At 23.9% G+C, this 27,990-nt stretch overlaps 1 long non-coding RNA gene across 1 annotated transcript; it reads right to left on the reverse strand.

Moving 5' to 3' along the window:
- Window positions 1–1,089: 1,089 nt before the first annotated feature.
- Window positions 1,090–27,759, reverse strand: LOC111638835. Its single transcript, XR_002758961.1, has 3 exons — window positions 27,534–27,759; window positions 26,118–26,227; window positions 1,090–1,231 (listed from the first exon to the last, which is right to left on the reverse strand). It is a non-coding gene; the product is annotated as an uncharacterized LOC111638835 (long non-coding RNA).
- Window positions 27,760–27,990: the final 231 nt, after the last annotated feature.

Below are 27,990 nucleotides of genomic sequence, written 5' to 3' on the forward strand. Positions count from 1 at the left end.
TGGTTATGTTTATTGGTTTTCAGAGTGGGAAGATTGTGGGCCACCATTAAAATCATTAAAAGGCATTGTCATCAGATTTAGAAAGTTGAAACTTTGAGAACACATCTATCTTAATTATAAGTAGCAGAAATTTGAGTTGCAAGATTTGAGAAAATGATACAAAGCAAGATAATAGTAGCATTTAATAATGATAATAAAAAATAAAAGTAATGATAGTTTTCAAAAAACTGATTTTGGTATGATTTTTGCATTTGGAAAAGAAAGTTTTTCCAATATGTTGGTGTGTTAATTCATCATTGGCCTATTAATTTCTTTTTTAGTGATATTTTCTTTTCTAATTTCATACATAATGAAAATAATCATGTAAAAGTTATATCAAAGAAACTAGAGTTTCATTTTAATCCATAAAATTTTAATTTTTAATATGAGGATTAATCAGTAACTACTAGACTTTCTACGCTTATAAAGATGCACTTTTTCCTTATAAATTCCATAAAAAATACCCTACTTCTTACAAGCCAAAAGTCGCAATATAACACATGCATAAAACAGAGAAGTTGGCAGCCACAAGACTGAATTTGTGGTCCAATCCTTTAAAAAAAATGTGGCTTAAAAAATGAAATAGATGATACTAAAGATCATTTATTATATGAATGTGATAATGATGGGGTGATGGTGAGGCCATCAAGCCAGTCCTGGAGTCAGTTTAAGCAAGAATTCTTCCAAAAATAATAAAAACAAAAAAATGTTATGCTATATAATTTTTTTTTATAAATATCCTTAATATATTGTGAAGACAGAAAATTTCCTCAAAAATATTTAATAAAGCAATATTTGGTTTCTAAAATGTGAAATTATGCACAAAACTATTAATAAGCATAATTAGAATGAAAATTTTGATTAACAGTCATAAAAAGACTAAGAATTTTTTTTTTAAATTAGTTCCAGAATATTGTTGAAACTAATTAGATATTGACAATTCAAATACCTTCAATCAAAAAGTATGTTTTAATAATTATAAAATTTATATCTAAATAGAAAACAGGTTATCTGAAACAACAATTAAATATTAAGTTCTAAATTTAAAAAAAATCATTATTGGTTTTTATAAACTAAATTTTTATGCAAGATTTAACCTTTTTACCTCTCTCTGTTGTTTTTCTAATTCTCTCATACGAATTTCCCGAGCTTCTGCTCTTGCATGTCTTCTTGCAGCCAAGCGTGCTTCAGCCTGAAAAGTTAGATAATTTTATTTAAATTTTATATTTTAAATTAACTTTATTTTATTAATTTAAGAATTTACATTAATTAAGTTTAGTTTTAAATGAAACACACACTAAAAACACTAAATAGTTTCAATGTTTTTTGATTCTGTCACACTTATTAAGAAATATATATATTTTTCATTTAATTTCCTAAAAATATATAAAAATATGCATACTATGATTATTAAATATATAATTCTTATCAAATAGTATTTTTTTNCATATATAAAGATTTTATGATAACATTATATAAATCTTTTAAAAATTTTATTAAAACATTAATTATATTACATTACATTTAGCATTATATTTTGAAATTACATAATAAAGAATAAGATGATATACCACACCTTAAGAGATTTTATATTTGGCAAAGCTCCAATTAAAAAAGTAAAGTAATTTGAATTGCTTTTTATGGTATCAATTTAGAGAAGAAATTAAATATTTAAATATTTTATTTATTTGTTATTTGTGGTTTATTACTATGTAAATTGAAATATATAACTAATAAATCTTAATTTCACAACTGCATTTAATTAATGTAAATGTATTATCTAATTATTGAAATTCATTTTAAAAATTAACAAGTCACTTAATACTGGTATCGTTTTTATGAATAAATACATTTAACAGATTAAGAATATATTGTCTATCTTAAGATTACATAGTCATCATGTAATGTAAAATTTTGAATATTGAAAATCTCTTCATAAAATTTATCTAAATAAGAATGTGTACACTAAAATTTAATTTTAAAAAGTTTATTTACTCTTTAAAACAATAATCATTTTTCTATATTCATTTAGTTAGAATTTGATTATTATGAAGTTAAAACATAATCAAAGTTCAAATTGTATAAAATAGTAAGTATTATACAAAACCATGATCTTTACCATATTGTTATTAAAGAATATATGTATATTTCTAGTTTTGCAAAATTAGAAGTAACTGAAGAAGAAAAATCTTTAAAAACTATTTAAAGAAAAAAATTTATAAACTCTGCTCCATATGTTATTTCAACTTTTAGAAAATCAAAATGTTAAAATGAAATTTTATACAATATTAATGACTTTTAACTTGCTATTTAATTTGACAGCAGTTTCAAATATTTTAAATGAAAATAGTTTACTAAATTATCATCAGGTAATATCAAATTATTTCATTACTTGATTCAAACGTTTCGAAATTATTCAACTCAGCAAATTTTACTAATAATATGTATCTAGTTTTAAAAAGAAAATAAATTCTACTACAATCTCTAACTTCAAAAAATTCTGAAATTTCCCTATAGAGCTAAGTCTTGCTGCAAAGATAAGACTTAGCTCTATAACAATGTTAAAATAACAATGCTTAAAACTATAATACTAGATTTACTATTTTTTCATTATTCTTGGACAAATTTGAAAGATATTCATTTATTTTTTAAAAGCATTTTTAAAACTGAACTTAAAAATAATTTGTTTCAAATGTAATAATATTAATTCAATGTTTATACATTATAAAAATAGTAAAATATTTTATTTTTTAAATAATTAAAAACATTGAAAAATAAAATATAAAATTCAGTTGTTAAATCTAATAAGGTTTCTGTAATTTAATCTCTCTAGTATATTTTATAAGCCAAGAGTGCCAAAAATTCTCAGATTCAAAATATCTCAAGTTTAGGCCAAGGTATCTGGATCAGGATTCATTGAATATAATTAGAAAATATTTTTAACTTAATAAAAATTCACTTCAATATCTAAAATTATTCATTAATATTTTTAACATTTTCACATGTAAATCGTAATTTAATCACAATGATCTAATTCTGCTGTATTTTTATAAAAATTATTTTATATTGTATGTGTAATTAGAGAATTTTTATTCTTCCTTCAACATTTACTTCATGAATTTTCTAATTTTTATTCAGTTAAATGTGAAATTTTCTATTAATAAACTTTTTAAAAATTTCATCAATACTAAATATTTTCTCTAATTATACACAATTATAGAAAATATTTGGTTGTATTAATTAATATTCTAATTAGTACTTTAATTATTAGGTCTTATTTATAATCTTTACACATATTTAACAATTTTAAAATAATTTATATATAAATGAATTCTAAAAATTTTATGAACAAATCTACAAAATATCCACAAAAACCCTGCATCATAGAAATGACAACTTATTTATAAAGATGACTACATGAATTACAGTGGTACCTCAGGAAACGAAATTAATCCGTTCTGAAACTGAGGTCGTATCATGAAAATGCACAAGGTGAATCATTTTTCCCCGTACGATTACATGTAAAACCAAATAATTTGTTCCAACACGAAAAACAAACACACTCAAATTAAAGCTAAGTAGTACATTAAAAAAAAATAATAACTATAGTAAGGAAAACACTGAAAAATGCATTTTGTAGTTGTAAATGTATAAATAACCATAATAGAATAATAATTGATTAAAAAAAATGTAGTTTTATTTGCACTTTACTTTTAAGGATAGACAACAGTGGAGATGTAAACTGGTGGCAAAGGAAAGGGAGAGGGGAAATGATACTAAAACTTAACTTACATAACATAATGTAACAATAACTTAAAAATAACTTAGAAAAGATAAAAAAATTAGTGTTGTTTTATATATATATTTTTTAATTTTTATTCACTGCTTTTTGCTTTCTTTCCTTCACTTCCACCAGCACTTTCACTGGATAGATGTCACTTGGTAAAATATCTATCCAAAGAGGTTCGGCTTTGTCTACTTTTTAAAATGTTTCTAAAATGACTTAGGCAAATGTCATTACTCCGAGCAGCAATACAGCAAGTGTGAACCTTTTCGGGATGTTTCTTTTCAATAAAATCAGTCACTTTCTGATAATACCTCAAGATTTCCTTTATCTAGCGAGATCCACAATGAAGTAAACACGGGACTGAGACCGATGAACAGAAGTGAATAAAAAATGGGGCTGCGAACTAATGTAACGCCGTATGGTGAGTTTTTGTTCGTATCGTGGAGCAAAAATATGTTCAAATTTCATGTCTTATCCTGAAAATTTCGTATACTGGGGCGTTCGTATCCTGAGGTACCACTGTATTTGAAGCATATCTCATTCTCCTCAAAACACATTTGGAGCAGGTTTCTTTAAATTTTATTTAAGATATCAACAAAGTTAAAGATAATTCAACTTGCATAAAATAATAATAGTAATTTAACATTAAAAAAAAATCCAGCAACGAGTAGCTTAACTTTTCTGGCAACATTTAGTGATACCATCTGTTATGATATATTTTTTAAAAACTTTACATATTTTTAACTATTATAAAATGGCAAAAAGCTTAATTTTTTAAGTCTGACCCTACTTGAGATAGACACGACCACCTTTATTTCTCAACTCATCAACCTTTAATCACCAAAATTTAATAGCATCAATTCCCCTAATAAACAAGCCTCCCTGCAAAATTTCAGAAATTTTCAACAAAAAGCACAAGTTCAAAGAGGTGAACAAAATCGTGCCCCCACACACTAACATCCATATATACAGAAAAAATGCCAATTTTTTTTTGCACTTCTCAATGTTTCAAGGTCCTGAGTCCAAAAATGTAAAAAATCTTGAGGGTTGTTTCTTGATCAATCACCACTCTTTCCCTCTGTTATGTATAACAGCTGGAAATATATTTCGTTTTTACAGACGTTAATCTAATAAATGTTTATATTATTATTTCTTAATTAATAAACTTTTGTTTTTTCTTTAACATAAATTACAGTATAAAAATTTCAATTCTAGAAGGAAACAGTTTTTGAAATCATGAAGTAGGAAAATAATTAATTCAAAACACAGAAACTTGAATAAAAAATGCAAACTTCTGCAACATGAACATGCTATACTTTCAAATTTAATTATTCACATGTTTTAATTTCAATTAAAAATTTATTTTTTCTTGTCTTTTTTTTTCTCCCAGAAAACTAAGAGGAATGAATATCACTAAATTAACATGGAATATGTTCTTTATTATTTCTGCATTCAATTATAATGTTACCAGTTTCTCTTTTTTGATAATGCTACACTATAAATTTTAAATTCTTAATTACATTTATGATTATATATTATTCTATAAAGTAATTTTACAAGTAATAAAAAATATGTAAAAACATTGAAAAACTCTTGTTATGTGATATGTTTTAATAATAGTTCAATTTAAAATAACTTTACAAAAAAAAAAACAAAATGGTTAAATCAGACAAGCTATAAAAAGCAAAATGTGGATTAAAGAAAACTGTCTAATCATTATTATTTTTTTATTTCAAATTGTCTTATTTTTAGTGAACTAAAAATTATGAAATATATATTTGTAGTCCAATAGAAAAGTTTATCTTAAATTGTTTTTTTTTTTGTTTATATAGTTGAAAGTAAGTATAATAATTATTGCATTGTCACTGACAATAAAATATTACATACTTATAAGTTAATTCAAAAGTAAAAAAAAAAAACAAAAAGGAACAACATTCTAAAAATAAATAAACATGTTTTTATCTTTGTGTTTTTTAAGTATTGTAATGTAAGCATATATATTTCTAGAAATTTTTTTCACATTTATTTGCTAGAAAAACTTAAATATAATGTTCCTTCAAAAACTTAAAAAATGATCTCTTATTTAATACAATATACTATGTACTAAATAAAAAGATCCAGAAAGCATTAGAGTGAAAGGAAAAAATACCTTACAAAATTTTTTACTACCTGAAGTACCCAGCTTTGCTCAGGAAAAACTCCAAAAGGAGTTTGCAGCTGCACCCTGACACCCCTGAATCCATCTCTGTATATATTTAATCATATATATTTACAGAAGATTACAGCATTAAGTTGAAATTTTATGGAAAAATTTAAATATTTATATAAAAACAAGCAACTGTTGATGCAACAATGCAAGTTATATTAAAAACAATAATGTTTATTCATTAAATATTTCTATTTTGTTTCTTCTTACAAATTTCTTGAATATATTATTTAAAAGATAAAATTTAATTGCTAAATCCCCAAATCTTCTTAGAAAACTTCAAAACTTCTTAGGATTTATACTTTATTTCAATGATTTAACACACTGAAAAAACAATTTTGAGACATTACAATATTGTGATTTAATATTAATGTTTTTTTTAAAATTTTATATAACTATCGATTAGTTTGTTTATCATTTTGAATTAAATATCAGAAAAACGCAATTCAAAACTAATAATTAAAAAAAAAAGGTCAAATTTGAATAAAATCGTAACTAACTCAAAATGGAGAGTAAAATTCTGATGAGTTTAATAATATTTGAAAGTCATTCTTGTTTATTAGATACAATAAAGTAAATTTAACACAAAACGGAATAAATGTTTTTTATATACAAAATTTCTGCTTGAAAAAAATCGATTAATTCTATATTTACGCAGCAAAAGAGCGAGGGAAAACTTTTTTCTAGCTTTCTTTTTAAAACATCTCAGAAATTATTTATTGCTATTTTCTAAAATGCTAATAAATATTTTCTGGAATGCTTAAAAAACTAAAATTATTCATTAATAAACACGTGAACGACATTCTTAAAAGATAACATGATCGTCGACAATGTGACAGTCAGTTCTTTGATACGCTTATTTCACAATATTTCTAACAACGTTTAATCAAAAAACAGGTTTGTTTATTTTTAAACAGTTACGAGGAAAATAACAAGAAATGAATATTTCAAACGAAACTTTGAAGTTTTGACTGCACATTTAATTTTATCAAGTTAAAAATTTAACATCGATATGTAAGCTATTAGAGACCGAAACTGAACGTAATCTATCGATTCTAATTTTGAACGTTTTAAAATTATATTTTCAAGACATAATAGTTTAATATTAAAAAAAAGCGCCAAAAATTTACAAAATGCGAAAAATATAAAATATTTGGTGTTTAAATGCTAAAGAAATAATCTTGAAAACTGGTAAACCTATCATATGCTATTTACTATTTTCGTACAAGTAGTTTAAACATATTTTTAATTACTTTTGAATAGTTTGAAGATAAGCCAAAATTTCTCAAATAAATCTGTATTTAAAAATACTAAACATGCCTTTTGAAAATCGAGATAATAGCGATCTTTATTAATTAATTAATTAATTTAATTAATAAACAACAAAAGGAAAACTACAGCATATAGTTTACGGGAGTTTTTAATCTAAGTGAAGTTCTCTAGGGTTATAAGTTATACTTGGTGAAAATAATTTTTTAAATTTACTATAACAGACATTGACACATTTCTATAAACGGCTGCACATCAATCTACTTTCAAGGTGCTAATGAAAACCAATACTCTACTGTTCTAACTGGAATGTTTTCAAGGAATGAAAGAAATCCATATGTCAGACTGTAAATCATGAGCATCGATTTATCTTCTAAAAAAAATAAATACTTTGATACATTAAATTATTCGATTATTATTAAATAATCTGAGATTTAAATTAAACAGTAAACATTTATTTATATTTTACAGCGTGACTTTTATATATAAATAAATCCAGTCATTGCCAATTACGACTATTTGTTCTGATAGAGTTTCAAAAAAAGAATCGTTTCTTTCGGAGGTTGTTACGACAATACAAACGACTTTGTAAACAATCACCTCAACCGTAAAGAATGCGGACATCAACAGTATGGCACTAGGTGAAGAATTATGATGAAGACAAAGAACACTGACAGTGAATAACGTTAGGCAACACCTTCTTTACGATGTCACGCAAGTGAAAACATGCCAATCTATCATCTAAAAATGGTTCCGTCTATTAAATTTTTATTTAAACGCAATTATAACCGAGTTACGGGTCATAAAGTTGAGAAAATAAAAATAAATAAATTCAACAATTTCGGCCACTTTCAATATTATATCGTAAAATTATTATTATTTTTCCCAGGCATTTCCGGTCGTTTGTATCGGTTTCCGTTAACGCCACTGCTGACATTCAATAATGCAAAATCAAAAACAAAAATAATTACTAACACGTGTTGTTTACAAGATCATTTTACCGATTTAAACGTCTCTCCTGAGGAAATAGCTGTGAACAAACAGTAACGGCGGTCTTAGAATTATATACTGTATACATATATTTTTATACTTGCTAACAATTGTTCCTTGCGTAACAAAGGATAACGAAATGTGTTAAAATCCAAGGTCACTTCGGCTAAAACTGTGATAAGCATAGAAACAACAGTATTAAAACACTAGGAATATTGTACTGTACATTATATAATATTTTCATGTAAAATACATTAACTTCTACCATATATTTGATACGACAAAACCGCGTTTACAATGTAATACATAAAAAAATTATTTTTGTCAAACGTAGAAATTTCTACAAATAAACCTGTTGGATACTAAGATTTTTATTTTCAGAACAATACATCGTAAATGCTGATACTCAAAGACTTCTTTTATTTTTTTTACTTTAGCTTTTTACTTGTTCCGATTACATTCTACATTTAGAATATATTACATAACATACTTTTCTGATTTTCGTTATCCATTCTCTAATATACATTTTACGCGTTTTTCAGATATATTTGTATTTTCTATCTATGTTTTGCAATGAACTTCATAAATACAGTATAAACATAAATAAATATATAGGCTATATCTAAACTTTAATAGAATGCTAATCAAATGCACACATTCCTATTTTTACTACCAATTAAAGTAACTTATTTAAATTTAAGAAAAAAATATACACTCTATATAGAATAAGATATGACTTCAAAGATACTCAGATTAATACACAGATAAATATTATTTTTAGTTTTATTTGGATCTTTTACAAGTGTAGGCCTTCCAAAAATCCAGTTATTGAACTATTTAAAGAAAAAGATCTCAAGATTAAATAATAATTTATGAGTTGTTACCAGTTATAAATTTGTTATTAGCTCAATGCATTTATTTTAGTTTTTTAAATATTTTCTGCTCTCATTTCAAACTAAAAACATTTTATAAGTACAGTATATCCAGATAATTTATATTTATATAAATATTAAATTTTTCATATGGAATATAAAATTTTGAGAAAAGACTTTGTTAAAAAACAAAATTCAGAAATTGTAAATTTTGTTTTAATAACAACTTCGGATATTTAAGAATTCATCTATTAAAAAAGTTGCAAATCCTGAATTTTGTTTAAAATTTACTTAGATTTCAAATGCTGTAATATATACAAATATATATATATACAGTATATACACAATATATATTTTTCTAATGTTTCTATTTTGTTGCAATTTTCTGATATGAGCTAACAACAATGAATAACATTCCGCAACATTAACTACTAATATTTAAATTATAATTTTTTAATTGTTTAAATTATAAATTAATTATATTTAATTTTTATGACACAATACAAAAACATGAAGTTCTAAAATATGTTTATGTCCATTTACTAAACATGTGCATTTTAATTTAACAATACTAATTATTTATGAGAATGATTTTAGCCAGATATACTCATTTAAATATTATATTTATTTTATAATAAATTTTGACATCAATTATGGTTTTTTTATAACACTGATAATTTTTTGTGACAAAATACAGTATTTTTAAATATTCATGTAATAATTTATTGATTTCTTCTACTTAACATGATAATTGCATGTGTATATACAGTACATAGTTACAATGATTTTTATTTACATGATACATGAACCTTATATATTAAAATTCCCAATTTATTGACAAGACTATGTCTTGTTTATAAAATCATACCGCCATTTTATGTTACCAGCATAGAGGTATGAAGGAGTACATGTTGAGAGTTGATATTTGGCACAGAGTATTAGGTGCCCAAATCATTTGCGCATAAAAAATCCAGACTTGTAGGTAGTCAGGGGACCAAGAACCGAGTCAAAATAAAATACAAAATGGCGACCCTCTTCTACAAACAGGCAAAACAAGGCATCTCACCCCACCAAAGTCAGGTGGGGGAGAGTACCACCCACAGTCATTCTAAGAAGTGAACTCTGACCTTAGGACTGAACACGTAGTTTCTTCTATGTTAAATAAAATTTGTAATCTAATTTTGTAAATTTGGGAGTGTTTCAAATATGATGTTAAAATGGTTTTATGTTGTTACAAGTGGGCTTTTTTTAAACATTATCTAGTACAGTATAGTAAAATTGTGGGACCGATAAAAATTTGACGTTACATTAGGGTTGTCATTAAATCCGATGATGTTATAATCAGGTTAAACTGTATAGTGTTTGTGCAAAATAAAAAAATAATTTCGAACAATACAATAACCACGATTATTTTTTTCAAAAACGGAAAATTTTTGTTACGCATCAACAAAAATTCAACCCGGGCCAACACGCAACGGGCAGAAATTTCGAAATTGGATAGGTTAATTTCATTGAAAATGCATCATGGCTGGCAAAGTTTGAACGATCATGATCAAAAGCAGCTATACCAAAGAAGATTGGAGAACGAGACCCGCATTGAGCGTCAAAGTGATTACGCTTAGTAGAGAGTCTCCGAGACATAGTCTTGTCCCAAATACAGTTTTGCTGTTTTACTTGTTTATTATTTAAAGTAACTTAAATTTTTGGTAATAAGAAGCAGCATTGAAAAAATTTAGTTTCTAAATATTAATACATTTACTTACTTATAATTGTTATTTATCTCAAGTTGGCATTTTTAAATATTTCAACTGATAAGAGAATATTCTAATAACTTTTTAGGAACCAATAAGTTCTGATAATGGTAGTAAATTCAATATATGACCACACTAATTAAATTGATTTTAATTTTCAAGAATAGTTCAAGAAATTAACTTTTTAACCATTGATTATAAGAAAAATTTAAAATTAATGACAATTGCATACTTTAAATTTATAAATAACAATGTGTGAGAAATACATTATTTGTTTCTAAGTAATGAGGGAAAATATTTTGAATGATTCAATTACAATATTTCCTCTTATTTCCCAATTCTTGTACAATACTATACCAGTTTTTTAGTACATTTCAACATTTCCCTTCATATATTATCGTAAAGAAAAGAATGTATAATATATAATGCCTGGTAACAATACATTATAAGACATTAGTTATGCAGATTTGTTTTACAAAAAATAAATATACATAGTTATTTCTCAGAAATTTTTATGAGTTTGAAACCAATAATTTTATGAGTAACTCTCCTTTTTGCAATTTAGTGTTCACAATTTTTGTCTATTTTTAACAGTTAAAAAGTATTTTAAGAATTGATTTCAAAAACTAGATCAAGATCACTAGTGAATTCAACACTTAATTTTCTATATGTACTCATATATTTTCATTTTTATACAAATAATTTTGAAATGTCTGTGTAACAGATGACTTACGGTATATAGATTATAATATATATATTTATTATAAATATCTGAAATGTACGCATATTATAATATGAATATATTTCTTATTATAATATATTTTTAATTATATTAATTATATTAACATATGCTCTTTTTCTGGCACAAAAGTAGATATGATTACAAAAAAAATATGTTGTTGTATGAAATATCTGATGATGTGCACTGATTAATGTTGACAGATGTCAAAATCACNAATATAATTAATATATTTTTAAATATAAATTACTTACTTCTCTTTCTTTTTTCAATTAAATGATAGCTATCCAAAACCTTTTTATAATTTAAAATTTTATCACAAATTGTACTTAACTAGATTAATTTAGAGATACATTTATTTTTGTCTTATGATTTGATGAAAGAAAATTGGCAAAAATTCTAATATTAAATGTTTCATGTGTTTGTGTCAGTATCCTATGTATAAATGCAAGCAAGTTATTTCATCATACTTTATAAATTATTATTAGACAAATTTTAATATAATAAATTTTATTGCTATTTGCCTAATTATCCCATTAATCTTTTTTAGTTTTATTAACTAATAAATATCTGCCTTAGTTTAAAATGTTAATAAAATTTGTTAATTTTTAAGACAACTATATTTTCTTTAATAAAATACTTGTATAAGAAAAAACACTGAAACCTATGTACTGCATATATGTATGCAGGCATGGTATATTTAAATACTGGTGACAATGAAATAATTTTCACTAAGAATTATTCTACTTACATTTCTAATTCCTACTTAAAAAATACACTTTTGCACAAGGATGTATTCTCTTTGTACATGTAATTGTTTGTTACAAACAAATACATGTACAAAGAGAATACATCCTTGTGCAAAAATATATTTTATTAACTTTGGATTATTTATTTGTTAACAAATTATCCAAAGTTCATAAAATATTTTTAAGTAGCATTATTATTTATATATTTATGATTCTATCACATAATTTTATAATACATTTGTTTCTTCTATCACAATTCATATTAATATATGTTAACCTTTTATATTTCATATTTAAAAAAATATATATAATTTAAATTAATTTCTTGAAAATATCAAACTTTCAACAAAATTTAATATTTGTATAGTACAGTACCAAAGTTGTGAAAATTTGCAAATCTGTAAAGTATTTTCCTAAAATATAATTCCAATGCTAAATAAATAATATAATGATACTATGAAAAATAAATTATATTAAATTGTTATATATATTATTTTACTGTAACCAAAACAAATATATAATGGGCACATTTCACTTTATAATATTCATAGTTTTTAAAAATATTAATCTATTAATCAACATAAAAAAGAAATTTTTATTAAATAATATATTAAGTTTTAACTAATAGTTTTTATGACAAACTCATAATGTTACAAGTTTTTACAAATATTTCAATTTCTATATTTTACTTTATATATTTATATTGTGTATGTACAGTACATTATATATATATATATATATAAACAGTAATAACATTTTATTGCACACTTTTTTTAAATTACAGTGATCATTGGTTAAGTAGATAAAATTCACATACCTGATTAATAGCAATAAATAACAAAATAATTTTTGCTTATTCAAGATTAAAATGACACAATTTTTAATTTTAAAAATTTTAATATAGAACTCAAAGGTTCTTAATTGGCATTATTAACAATTGTATGTTGGAACAGTCCTGAAAAAACTTTGTTAAAAGGAATGTTTTTTGCTTATGAAATCTTTTGCTGTTACACAATACTATACACATATAGACTTCCCCTATATTGTGACCACTTCACACCTTTTAGCCAATAAGCTATTGCTAATCCTCCCACTCTAATAAACAATACAGATGATAGTCAATTTTACGCTATTTGATTCCAGGAATATGAAGCACTAAGTGCACGAACAGAACCAAGAATGTGTTCTGAAAGTTCTGAGTGCATTTTCTAAAAGAATATTGTTATACCTGTTACCTTCATCAGAAAGGAAAAGATGTATAAATGAAATACTTTGGCATTGATATATTACAACATATAAATGTGAAACAAACAGTGCTCTATTATTACTATTTAGAAAAAATTATTTTCTGATTACTAAAAGGAATGAAAATGAAATTAAACTATAATGACAGAAAAATACTGCCTTTTTAAAAACACAATAATTGATTAAAATTTAACATTTTTTGTTTCATCCTTAAAATCATATAAATTTTTACATTGAGTTTTAATTTAACTTTAATAATTAACAACAAAATGACATTAACAACATTCTGTTTGATTACAAATTTTTTATTATTATTATTGTTAAAACAAAATGTTCAAACAGTTATATAGATAAATAAAATTTTCTCAAAATCATATAACAGTAAAACTACAACAAATTTAACATCTCCAATAGTTGTGACATCATTTTGTATCATCACTGTAAAACATGATAAAATTCTGAAATTTGCTTATAAGACAGGGGTGGGCAAGCAAGAGTTCAGTGAGAGCCGAAATGTAGGTTTTGCAAAATGCGCAGAAGCCTCAGTTCTGTACTTTTTTATTCTGTACCGCAGTTCTGTATCCTGATTTTATTATGTAATATAAATATAATATAAACAAATATTGAATTTTTTTAATAAACATATTTTCACAAAATTGTTGAAATAAAATTGTAAAAATAATAATAAAAAGCAGAAATTAACACTTTCAGCAAGAGCCGCATTTGCCCATGTCTATTATAAGATTTGTTTAAGAACTTCACTTCAGCTATTATATTACAATCAAAATAAATTTTAAATATTAACCAATTTTTAAGAAATTTTCAATATTTTGAATTTCTTCATTGTGTAATTAACTTCTGTGTATTATTACTTCTGAACTGTTACTCAGAAATATTTGTGTACAGATTAGACTTCTATCATCACATTAAAATTTATCCAAATGATAAATTTAAGTTAAAATTATATAACATCATGAAACAAAAAAGTAAATTCTGCCAAGACAAGTGACTAAGAGAGAGAAAGAGAACAGTTTTAGCAACAGTAATAGTTTTATAATCACTTTCTTTATAGTCTTCTATGTAAATATTTTGCAAGGCTTCTTTTGATAAAAATGAAATTTTTATCAAAAATTCTTTTCACTTAAATAAATAAATTTCTTTTCTGAAAATTCTTTTCACTTAAATTGTGTTTCACTTAAATTCACTTTTCACTTAAATTAAAAGTGAAAATTCTTTTCACTTAAATAAATAAATACCAAACATTTGATAAAATTTAATTGTCACAACTCACAATCAGTTTAAAAAAAATTAGTGCCTTTCATTTTACAGTATAAATATGCATCAAATAAAATTTAAATTTCTTTCAATATGCTTTCATTAAAAATTTATTCACTTCAATTTTAATTTGAATACAATTTCACAACCAAAATACTTATTACTTAAATATAGTACTTTAAAATAACCAAGATTAGTGACCTTTTTTTTTAGAAATTGTCACACATTTGTCAAAAGTAACAAACAGAAGTATTTGCAATTCCTATAAGTTAAAAAGGAAAAAATTATTTGTGTATAATTTTAAAATAAGCATTGTATAAAAAATATTGTAATATGTTTATATATTACAGATACATTTCATCTTTTTAAATTTAAGTATTCTAGTCATCAAAAACACAAAAACAGATTCAACTATAAGAACCAAATAGTTTTTATTTTAACAAAAACATTTTTGAGCCTTCCAGATTTAGCATCAGTTGTTTTAATTAAAAACAGACATAATTGAATAACTTGTTCAGATCAAATAAACTGATCTAAACATCTATAAATTTTCATACCAGTTATGTAAATAAGAAAATTATACTTTTAAATATTAAGTCCAAAAATAGTTATGAGTATAACTTTTTATTAGTGATATATATACATGTTTCAAACACAATTAACATACAAAGTTTATACTGAATAAATAAACATGATAACAAAATACAAATGCTAGCATAAGCTTTGGTTAGTGTTCATGTTTTGATGTTAGCACTATTAAAAATTAACATTTGTTTGTTACATAAATAGAATGTTCCTACAGCAAAATAAATTGTCAAAAATACATTAATAGAAATAGTAAGAATATTCCAATAAATAATTATTAGAGAATTCAGCATTCTCCTAAAGAATATGGGTTTAAATTGACTAGAGTCAAATATATTTTTTCATATTTCTATCTTAGTTTTTCTTTTGGCTAAATAAATAGTTTATTACTAAAAATAATCTATATATTTCAAATGCTATATGGCAATTTAATTGTTAAAATATTTTTAATATTACTAGACATAAAAATAATTACCAATTACTGTACATTATTATCAATATTGTTTCTATATCATCTTTTGAAAATATTACTAGGCAATATATCCATCTTAATTCTATACTCTTCTTGTTAATACTATATGGTCCACCCAGTGGCCAATTGGTTCCTTTCCCTGAACACTGGTAGTTTGGTTATACATTTGCACCTTCCAGGAAAGGCTGGCCATGTGGAGTTTTCCAGGTTTTCTCCAAGTCTTTAATACCTAAATAGGGTCAGTTACCCTTAAAAGACCTCTTAAAAGGCATCCCCCTAGGCAGATCACAAGTATTGCATTGCTGTAACTAGCAAAGCATACAAACATTATTATTATATAATTTTACAGTATTTAAAAATTTGATAAAACATTAAAAAAATACTGTAAACTTCTTAATGAATTGCTATTTGTACAAGTATTTCGTAACTATAAATATGAATTCATGATTAATGAAATACTTAATACCAGATGAAAATGCAAATGATAATTCTTATTCTACAGTTAATCATTAATAAATAAAATATCTAATACGTTACAATGTCTTAATCAAAATCAAGCAGTAATCAATTTTAACATTTAAACTAGAATTAAACATAAGAGTTATTATGGATTTCATATAAAAGTTTAAATAAATTTGTGTATCATATATTAAAAGCATCATTTAACTTAGAACATAGAGGGAATGACCGTTCAAAAATGCTTTGACAGCAAAACCTAAAAATATGTTATTGACAAGTTAAATTATTTTTAGCAATATTAAGCAATACTTATAACTCTTTAAACAATTCTAATAAATTAATCTACATTTAATCAAAGGTTATGTAAATTTTAATATTAAAAAGTTCATCTAAATAAATTTTACTAATATGCATAAAACACTATTAAATACAAATATAAATTATTCATATAAAATTAATCAAGGTTATTCACATCCACAAATTTTATGTAATGTTCTTTAAATGTTTTTTATGATTTATTTCACCAAAAACTTCACAAGATTTTTATGTATATTAATCCATTTTTTAACATTCACTATGTAATTGGTTTTTTTATGACACTAGAGAACTATAAAATCAAAATAATCTTTTTGACTAGTAATTTTTTATATTGACAAATATATTCACCTATCTGAATGAGATATATGTTTTAAATATAAATATATTTATATTATTCAGGATATTTTAATTTTTTGTAGAACAACTTTGAATACACATCATTTTTAACTTAAAAATGTTTATTTTTAAACAGCAGAAAATATTTATTACAATGGAAAATTACTAGTCAAAAAAGTTAACATTGATTTATAAAATTAATTACATATAAATTAAAACCAGCAGAAAAAACATTATGCTGATAAAATAATCTTATAAAATTTATTAATGTACCACTATTAAATAAAGCATTTACAATTTGTTAAATTACTTTGTAATTTATAATATATATTCCATTTACTTTCTATTGATTCTGTTTTAAAACAGAATCAATAGAAAGTAAATGGAATATATATATTAATTATATTATTCTGATATGCTTAGAACCATAATCTGAATATAAATTACTAATAGCAAACTAAAGATGATTTGAAAATAGATACTGATGTTTTAAAAATTCTTTATAATGTGATTATAAGTTCAAAATAAATATTGAAAATAAACTGGCCAGATCAGACACATTTACTGCTAAACTTCACAAAGGACATAACAAAATAGGTATTGGTAAATTGGTCCCAGATAAATAATGGGATGAAAATTGTTCCAAAAGTAGTTATTAATGAGTGATTAATTACTGCCCAATATTGAACAAAATTTTTCATGTTTTCCAAGGTTACAATACAAAAATGTGATTTTTGAATTTTTTAAAATATCACTATTTTTTTGGATCAATATCACAACATTTTTTTACTTTATTACTGAAAAATAAAGCTAATAGTTTTTCTGCACTGATAACCTCACACTACTATCAAGTAAAAATATTCATTTAAAAAAATATATATTTTTTTGTTTTGAAAACTTTTCTAATATACACCATTTGGTGTGCTTTATTTTTTATCAGTAATGACCTTTTTCTACTTTGCAATTTGATGCAAAGAAATGGTAATACTGTATTTTGAAAAATTCAAATTTCAAGGCTACATACAAAAATCAAATTTTTGTATGTAGCCTTGAAATTTGTAAAAAAAATTTGATCCAATATTGGACATTAATATATCATTCATTGATACCTACTTTTGGGCCAATTTTCATCCCATTACTGTCTGGGGTCAATTCACCATGCTTATCCTTCTGTGACCTTCACAAGTAGAAATAAAGAAATTAGAAATTATAAAAAAATTAAAAATTAAACTTGTATTACTTACAATATTTTTACATTTTTACATTAAAGTAATGTAGTAAGGAAAATTTGTTCCTTCTTTGTATATTTCATCAAATTTTTAAAACTGAAATTTTCTTCATAGAGCAACATTTACTCATTCAATATTTTTTTGTATACATATATAAAGGAGAAATTTCAACATATATAGTAAGTATTCATAAAAAGAAATTTTTCTTTTCATGAATGCTATGTATTTTTCTGCTATATTTTTAAGTAACTTTAAAAATAAATATAAAAATTTCCTAAAGAAATATTATAATTTTAATATAACAATTCTGTGGAAAAATATTAATTTATTTTTTACTATTGTTAAAATATTCTCTTTCCTCATAATTAGCTATTATAAAACATTAAATGATTGTAAGGAAGTTAGCTAAAGTATTATTTAACGTTTATCAAGTTTATATATTGGCTTCTAGTTTGAAGACTTAACATACCTTTTGGAGAATGTTTTCACTTGGACAACAAGAGACTTTTTTCCTGTTCTACTTTAATCAATATGCATTTTGGATAGTTCAGTTTAAAGTAGATGCTTTTCAGGTTACAAGTTATAAAAACAAGAATTATATTTAAAATATTCTCCACCAAACTCAAGTTCCTTCTCTGCTTAAATATTTGGAAATACTGGAAATATATAGAGTTATACTTAAAGGCACTTCGTCAACCACAGGGACACAGTGCTTTTGACACATGCATGAAGGACCTTGTTTGAAGTCAATAAATGATAAACATCCTCAATTGTATTAATTGCTAACTTCAAATACTTTTTTTTAATTTTTGTATGTTTTTTCTTAATTTTCTATTGTTGTTTATTTTATTGGTATTTATTTAACTATTATAATTATCATATCAGAATCCTACCAAAACAAATTCCTGTTGTTCAGACTACTGTTGAATACTACTGTTGGTATATTCAAGCCAGAATGCATTGAAATGCCATTACAGTATTAATTTTTAGAGCCAGGAAACTTTTTACTACCTGTATATAGATTTTAAAAAAGTATAGTTGAGTCTCTATATTCTGTCAATCACCTGTCCAATTATGGACTATAACAGAGGTGGACAAGCAAGAGTTCAGTGGGAGCCAAAATGTAGGTTTTGCAAATTGCAGGGGAGCTGCAGTTCTGCAGTACAGAATAAAAAAGTACAGTTTTGTACCGCAATTTTATTATATAATATAAATAATATAAAACAAATTGAATTTTTTTAATAAACATATTTTCACAAAATTGTGGAAATAATTTCTGCTTTTTATTATTATTTTTACAATTTTAACACTTTCAGCAAAAGCCACATGTAACTCAAAAAGAGCCGCATTTGCCTATGTCTGGACTATAATCTATTCTGTAATCCAACATTCCACAGGGTAGCACACAAAATTTTCATGTTATCCTTTATTGATGTACAGTATATGACAGAGAGAAAAGGAGATTGATGTACTGTATACAAATATTGGCAATCACTAGTTGGTTATTGCATGTGCAGCCAGCAAACAGTCACAATCATGATTAATACAATAAATTAATTGTAAACCAAGTGTATTTTTTTACTGTACAGTGTGTACATACATACAAAATCCAGTAATTGACACCCGCTGGTCCAATATATGTTGGATTTCAGAGTATTTATTACTGTACATAATAGTAAGTACAAAAAAAAATAAGTAAAATTAAAGCATCATGAAAAATGAAACAGCTTTTTAGACTGTTGGCTATCAAGTTGTCTAAGTAATTGAGTATGGTTATATCTAAATTAATAGTTCTGAAAGCAAAGATCAGACAAAGAGCTGAGTAGAATAACTAGCAATATGATAGCATGGTAAGTAGGAGCTGCAGATTCAAGTCCTGCTTTAGGCCAATTCTTTTCTTCTAGAATCTTCTAAATTAATTATTAAAATTTTAATTTAATTATAATTATTAAATTTAGAAGGAGATGACACTTAATGTCTACCTCTAATGCTAAATTATTTAGCATTTAATTATTAATAGTAACAGTAGTATAGCCCAATATAATCCAGCTATCACTTGACTTTAATATCAAGTTTTCTACAGGGTGTTTTCACCTGGATAAATGTTAAAGTAAAGAGAACTTTCCAGCATTTCACAATAATATGCATACCCTATGGTGCATTAGTTTCACTGTGTTGTTTACAGTAAAATGAATTAATTCAAAAAAAAAAAAAAAAAAAAAAAGTTGCGCACAATATCCCCGGGTAAAATTAATAGTTCACCCAGACAGTGAGTCGATTCCTGGACTATCCGGATGGTAACACTATTCCGTGCTCATTTCAATCGGTCCGAATTGTAAGTGCTACGGAAATATGAAATAAAATGGTTCAAATTTTTACAAGATATTATTATTATTATTATTATTATCATTAATCAACGTCATAATTTTTATTTTTATATTAATTTTAATTTTCACAAANCTAAGAGTTTCCTGGAGATTTCTTCCTCGATTAGTTTCGTTGTCCGGTTCGGAGAGAGGAAAGGCTGACACTTTAAATTTTAATCCACCCGTCTATCTCAAAGACATCGTTGGGTATGTATTGTACACAGGTATAATTTAATTGAAAATAATACTAAAATTAACAATATACTTACTTATTAATATCTACTTCCTTTCCGCCTTTGGATTCTTCTATGATATTGTTAATAAATGTTTGGCAACAGTCATCGACTGAATTATCCATCTACAAAGAGTTCGGGAAAAATCCATTATATAAAATTTATTTCATGCTGTTAAATTTTACTCTAATACATATTTTGATATGTAACTAAAGCAAAAAAAAAAATCAAAAAAAAAAAAAAAAGATTTTAATGCAAAAACAAATGTTTTCCATTGTTTATAATGGTCATCATCAGGATACTACAATCAAAAATCATCATTCACATAGAGCCAGGTACTGGCATAATGAGAAAAACATAAAAATAAAACAATGTTATGATACCTCAAAGACTGCTTTCAGAGCCTGTGAGAATATTTTTAGTTACTGCAATGTCCCTTATAGGAGCCTTAAAAATCCTAAAACTTTTCTAAGTGCTTGATATGGACCATGACAGAGAAATTATGTAAAAGATAATGATGTATGTATTTCACTTGACCAAGCTTATCATAGGCAAATATAATAAGAATGGTAATACAAAAGGCCTTTCCTAATAGTATAATCATGTTCTTTAACACATGCTTAAGGATTTAGCTGTTGCTCCTATATATTCCCATTGGCTGTTCTATTATCTTGGACAGAGATGGAGTATACACCAGGAAGGTACCGGTACTTCTTCTCATAGGTCCTTGGCATTCTTGAGCATTGGGAAAACCATTGGGCTTGTTGCATATAAAACATTTGCAATATTGATTTTAAAACTTTTGCTGTTTCTTTGTAGATGTTATTGAGGGTCTTCTTATATGTAATTGCCTTATAGTACCTACAGACAGTCTTTACAGAATCCAACTGGACATGCTGACATTTTATAAGACCTCTAATGAGGCTTGTTCTATGTTGTTAAAAATGTTTATTCTATGTTTTTGTTTGATTTTTGAATGTATAGCCTGACAATGACCATTGTAAATGTAGTAAAGATCTTTCACTTTTTCAAAAACTGATGTCTTAATTTTGCTTATTTTTCTGTACAATTATACAATTTACACTTTAAAGTAAAAACTTTCAGTAGTAATTTTTAGAGCTCGGAAATAATGTTTCAGTATATTTTAGCCCTAACACACCACTGGTAGTATTCTGTCTAGTAGAATTACATCTCTTAGGATTTTATCTGGTATGACTCTGTTCATTAGGATTGTCTGGTGGATTCTGTAATGATCTTACAACTTATGTATACTGCCCTGAGAATATAGCTTAATTATGAATGCAAGTGTGCTCAAAATATTAAATGGAATAAACTTTTGATGCAAAAGTACTTTCTTTTTTTAAAGGAATAAGAAGATTGAATATCATCTTTAAAATTAAGCTAATTTTATATCAAATTTTGAAGGACTCAAAGTTTAGGTAAAGAAATAATTTTATACCTAATTTTGTGAAATCTGAGTGGATATATTTTTAACATCCAATATAAAATGTTCTTAGTAATAAGCATTAGAAAAACTATTCAAATTTTTACTGTTCTAGACAGATGGAAAAAGAAAGAGGTTCAAAATTTGCTTATTCTCATTCTTGTATATTGACATATCAATGATAACTATATTTGCCCTTGATATGGTCTTCATTTCATTATTATTTTTTTATATAAATCTCTTACATGGATTATGAGAAAGATTCTCAAAATATGAAATTCTAAGAATTCTCATATAAAATTAAATTATTTTTAATTCTGCATAAAGCTTTGTTTTCTGAAACTGTGTTTTAGTATTTATTGACTGTTAAATACAAGATTGTGTTATTAATTAAACACTTAAAAAATTCATCATTGCTTACGCTGATTTAATTAATAATAATAAAATAAATGTTCATAATTATTATTTAAATATAAAATTATATTTCAAATCATAAAATTTATTAGATTTTTAATATTTATTCCAAAATTTTTTGCCATTCTCAGACTCAGATAATTCTAAATAATAAATAATAAAGTAGATATATAACAAAGTACTGTACTTGCATTAATTAATTAATTAATTAATGCATGACTAATTTTTAATATGTTTTATAATGTTGAAGTTAAACAATATTTTTAATTTTATTTGAAAAGAAAACTGTTTCATATTAGTAACATTTGAATTTGTTATTTTAATACTGTATAGAAAATACAGGAAGTAAAAATCTCTTATTATTCAAATATATTAAAGTACTGTTAAAAAGTCAAATAAATTTAAAACTTTAACAATAACAACATTAAAATCAAAGATTATACAATTAATTTTTTTCTTTTGACATCTTTTATACATTAGGAACAAATTTAATAAAACATTTACAAAAATGTAATTGCTTTTTGCAAGTCTTTTGCAAAAGTTTATAAATATTAAAAATTTTTATTATATAAAATGGTATCTTCAAATCATTTTATTAACAAATTAATACATTTAGAAGTTTAGAGATATAAAATTTACCCAAAATATGTAATTGTTGAATTACCTTTAGATAGATTTATATATGTTTTATGAGTGTCTCATTACTTATTTGAAAATATATTTATAAAATTTATATAAAGCCAACTGGAACAAATTCTATACTTTAAAATATCTAAAAATAAACTGTTAAATTGCAACTCAATTCAATGCTTCAAGAATCACTATATTTATTCAAAACTCACTACAGTAGATTTGTTTTATGATTCAACACTTTTACAACTCAAATTTTCCATTATGATTTATGAAATGCTATATTTAAGTGTGATCTTTTCTTTTTTTTTTTTTACTTTCTCTGCATGATATAATATGGTTTAAACTATATTTCCAGATATGAAACATAACTTTATGATACATCCTATAGAAAAAAAAAATGCTATTTGCTAGTACCATATACCAGTATATTCCAGCTGAAAAATGGTCCTACGTATAGCTCTGCTAATCCAAAACAACCTTAGGCTATACAATAATTAGTTTAGATATATAAATACAGTGCATTTTCACTTTTCATTTAAAGAATTTAGACTTTAGAAACAGTAGCCATTATTTTTTACTAGTAATTTTTTGTTTTTGTTTTTTTTTTTCAACACTCCAATTAGACATTATGGTAACTTCCAATTTTTCAATTTCAAATGACTGTTTAAAAAAATTAACACTAAAAATTTAAAGAATCTTTAAGAAAATAAAATTAATACTCCTAGTAAGATAAAAAAATAATTACATGATACAAAAACTAGTAATAAATGATCAAAAAGAGATATTTAGAAAGTAAATTCTAAAAGATTATGAAAAGATAAATCTTACACTCTAAAGCCAATAAAAAAGACATTAAAGAACAAATGCATTTAGAAAAATATAAATTTACGGAACATTATCCAATAATAATAGAGAGAAAAATTTAACATAATTATTCAATAGATTAATAACTCAAACATAAATGTTTCATATTAAAACAAGGAGAAATTTAGATTTCTAGACAAATTTCTGTTCTATTTATAAAGTGTACAAGTTTCTATGATACATTAAATAGAATGTTACACGCTGTACACTTCTAAATATAGGATGGATTTCTCCTGGTAACAAATGTATATTAGATAAATGGTAATTTCATTTTTAATTTGAAAAGTTAATTTACAATCTTTATAATTTATTAAAAATTTATCAATTTTGTCAACAAAACTTTGTTTTATTTCTCTTGTACATGGGATAAAATTAGACAAGAATAGATACTATATATCCATAACAAAATCAATATAAAATGTTACTATTACAGTATTTTTTCTAGCCAGATACTATATGGATAATAAAAGTTTAAATAATGTTTCAAGTTGAATAAATTATAACAAAATTAAATATGTGCATTATTAACTAGATAACATATAGCAATAATTAAGAAATAATTATCAAATAATTGGAATCAATTTAATAATTTCTATTCTAATAACATATCTTAAATAAAAAGTAACTTATCAGCAAATAACTTAGTTGACAAACTTTTAAAATATTATAAAAATTAATTTAGATATACGATCTTTTGCTTTTAATGTTGACAAGATAATTTTATTGACAACAGTAACATACTAGTATCATATTTAATATTACAGTTAACATTTTATCATTAAAGATCAATTACAAATTACGAATCCTATATACAATTCAACTGTAATAATTTTAAAAAATATATTTATTATATATAATTAAATATTTATTATATATATTGAATATTTATGTAGTATTGACAGTCTGTACTTAAGTCTGAAAGATCAAATAAATAGTAAAGTATTGTAAGTGGCTTAACTAAATAATTCCATGTAATGATAAATTATTAAAAATAAATAAATATTATGCCATATTTATCAAAATTAAAAAGAATTTCAAAAGAAAAAGATTTTTTCTAACTTAAATTTGTTATCATTTAATATGCTTTTAAAATTAAAATTTACATAATAAAATATTTTTTTGTTCTACTTTAAACAATTTCATCTCAAATACAAAAATTAAGATAAGTCAACAAATTAATAACTAAATTACTCAAATTATTAATTAAAAGATAACAAGAGATAGATTCATATAAAAATTATCAATTTTACCTCCATAAACAAAAAAAAAATCATAAAAAACTCTTAAGTCAGAATTGTGCAGTTTTATATAACTGATATTGTTTTTTGTTTTATAAAATAAATCGAAGTACCATAAGAGAAATAATTTGATATCAACAAAATAATTTAAATTTTGACACCACTATCAAATTAATTGATCAGTTTCATCTAATGCAAGTATGACTCTTATGTTTTAAATTATATTTTAAATTTCTTGTTAATGTATTATATTTTAAACTAATTTCAAAATATTAAATATAGTAAAAATTAGTGTAAGCTATATTATAGTGAGATTTTTCTACAAATGATTACAAAATTAACTAAAATAACAACATAAAATTCTCAATACATCAATTACATATATGTAAATTAATATATTCTTTTTATCTCATTATTAAACATTTATTGTCATCATGCCACTATTAATAGTGTCCTTTCAAGAAAGCAGCAATTATACTACAGTTTATAAATAATTTTATTATTTCTTTATTTATAGTAATACTAATTTTTTTATTTTTTATTTTTGCATTATATCAATTTTCTTAATTATTACTTTGTTTGAAAGAATTAAACTACAAAATACCTCACGAGCAATTTGATCAAGAGCTTCATTTTCAGCAGTGTGAAGTTTTGCAGTAGTTCTTCGCCTACCAGTACTGGGCATTGGCATTTTGAATTTAATAATTCATATATCTGAAATAAATAATTTTTCAATATAAAATTTAATCAATATAAACAATCCAAAATTATTAAGCCAAACAACAAATTTATCATTGGCTACTGCTATTTAAAAATAAAATACATTTACGTAATTTTTAAAGACATCAAAAATACATGTGCACAAAGATATAAAAGGTAATAGTAACAATGATATACACTTATATGTCTAACAACAAATAGCATACTTGTCTTTTACCTAACTGAATTTAATAAGTAGGTTTATGAAACATTTCCTCATGACTCAGATACAAATAAAAAATATATTGAATAGCATAAACCATTTATTTGGGTCATAATAGTCATATATTCAAATCAAAATATACATGAATCATCATCATTATTGTCAACAATTTTAAAAATAATCTCATTAATCTCATATCACAATAATAATACTTAAATTTAAATATGTTTTTTTAAAAGTAATAATTTTGTTCTTTAAACAAATTTTTCTACCTGTATTCAAATAATTACGCTTACATATGCTTTAGCAAATGGCAATATAAGACAGCAATTAATTCATTAAAAATAGTAACCTCACATTCTTTTCATTAAAGATAATGCTCATTTAAATTAAATAACAAATAAACAGCATTAGCATTTAAAAAAAACCATCCATTTTGTTTAAATCAGTAGTTTCATATAAACATATCATAAATCACAATAATAATAAAATTTAAATTTAGAGCTGGAAACAATTCAATAAAATAAGATTAAGTTAATACTTAAGTGAGTTAAATGGAATTTAAACTAAAGCAGATTGGCATTCAGCAAAAAATGCCATTCTTCTCCTCTGAATTCGCTCGATCTCTCAATATTGTTTTTTCACTTTATTTAACAATTAAATGAGCAAAATATCAGGTTTTTATATATAAAACATTATTATATATTTAGATTGATATTATTAAGTGAAAGGCTTTGTAAAGATTTTTGTATTGGAAGTAATTGGAAGTAAGATATTAGGAAATGTATACATTTAAATTAAAAAATATCAAATTTTTTCATGGAGTGCATTTATATGTTTTTACTTCATTTATAACATTGCTTCATGACTCATGGAGTAAGTTATAGTATTTGTTACTTTGAATAATTCTAAGTATAAAAGAAGCTTCTGTCATTTTATAAAGTTGATTTTGATATAACAAACCAATGAGATTGTTTGATGTGGCTTAAAACAAGATGAAAACTTATAATAAAAAAAAAAAAAGTTTTAAAATATTTATTTTAACTAAGCCTAAAATCTAAATGAGATTACTTGATTTTTGTTATGAATTTTACTTACATTTTCTATACAAAGTAATGTGTTTAAGCTTCTAGAATAACGCTTAAAAGAATTGTTAAGTTTCTTTCGTAATACACGTCACTTTTTCTCTCAATTCCTTCATTCCTCCCGTCAAAATGTGTCTCGCCAACTTGTGCCCGGCTGTATCCTAACTGACTCTAACATGAACTCGTACTTTATATATATATGTAATATTGGTTGTTTGAATTATTTTTATACGCTAATATTACGATACGTAGAAATTTTAATAAACGATATAGGTTCTATTAGAGTACACTTCAAAATTTTATTATACGCTTATTTTAATCGCCGAATACGGATATATAAATCGACTTAGGATTATAATTAATATTTTTCTATTTTAGATTAATAATTTTTAATGCACTTTTTAATTGTTTATATATTTAGATGATTTAGCGAAAATTTTAAAAATATGAGTACTATAATAATAATATAG

The sequence above is a fragment of the Centruroides sculpturatus genome, unplaced genomic scaffold (genome assembly GCF_000671375.1).
Source record: "Centruroides sculpturatus isolate CEXI.00-Female unplaced genomic scaffold, Cexi_2.0 scaffold1107, whole genome shotgun sequence".
NCBI lineage: Eukaryota > Metazoa > Arthropoda > Arachnida > Scorpiones > Buthidae > Centruroides > Centruroides sculpturatus.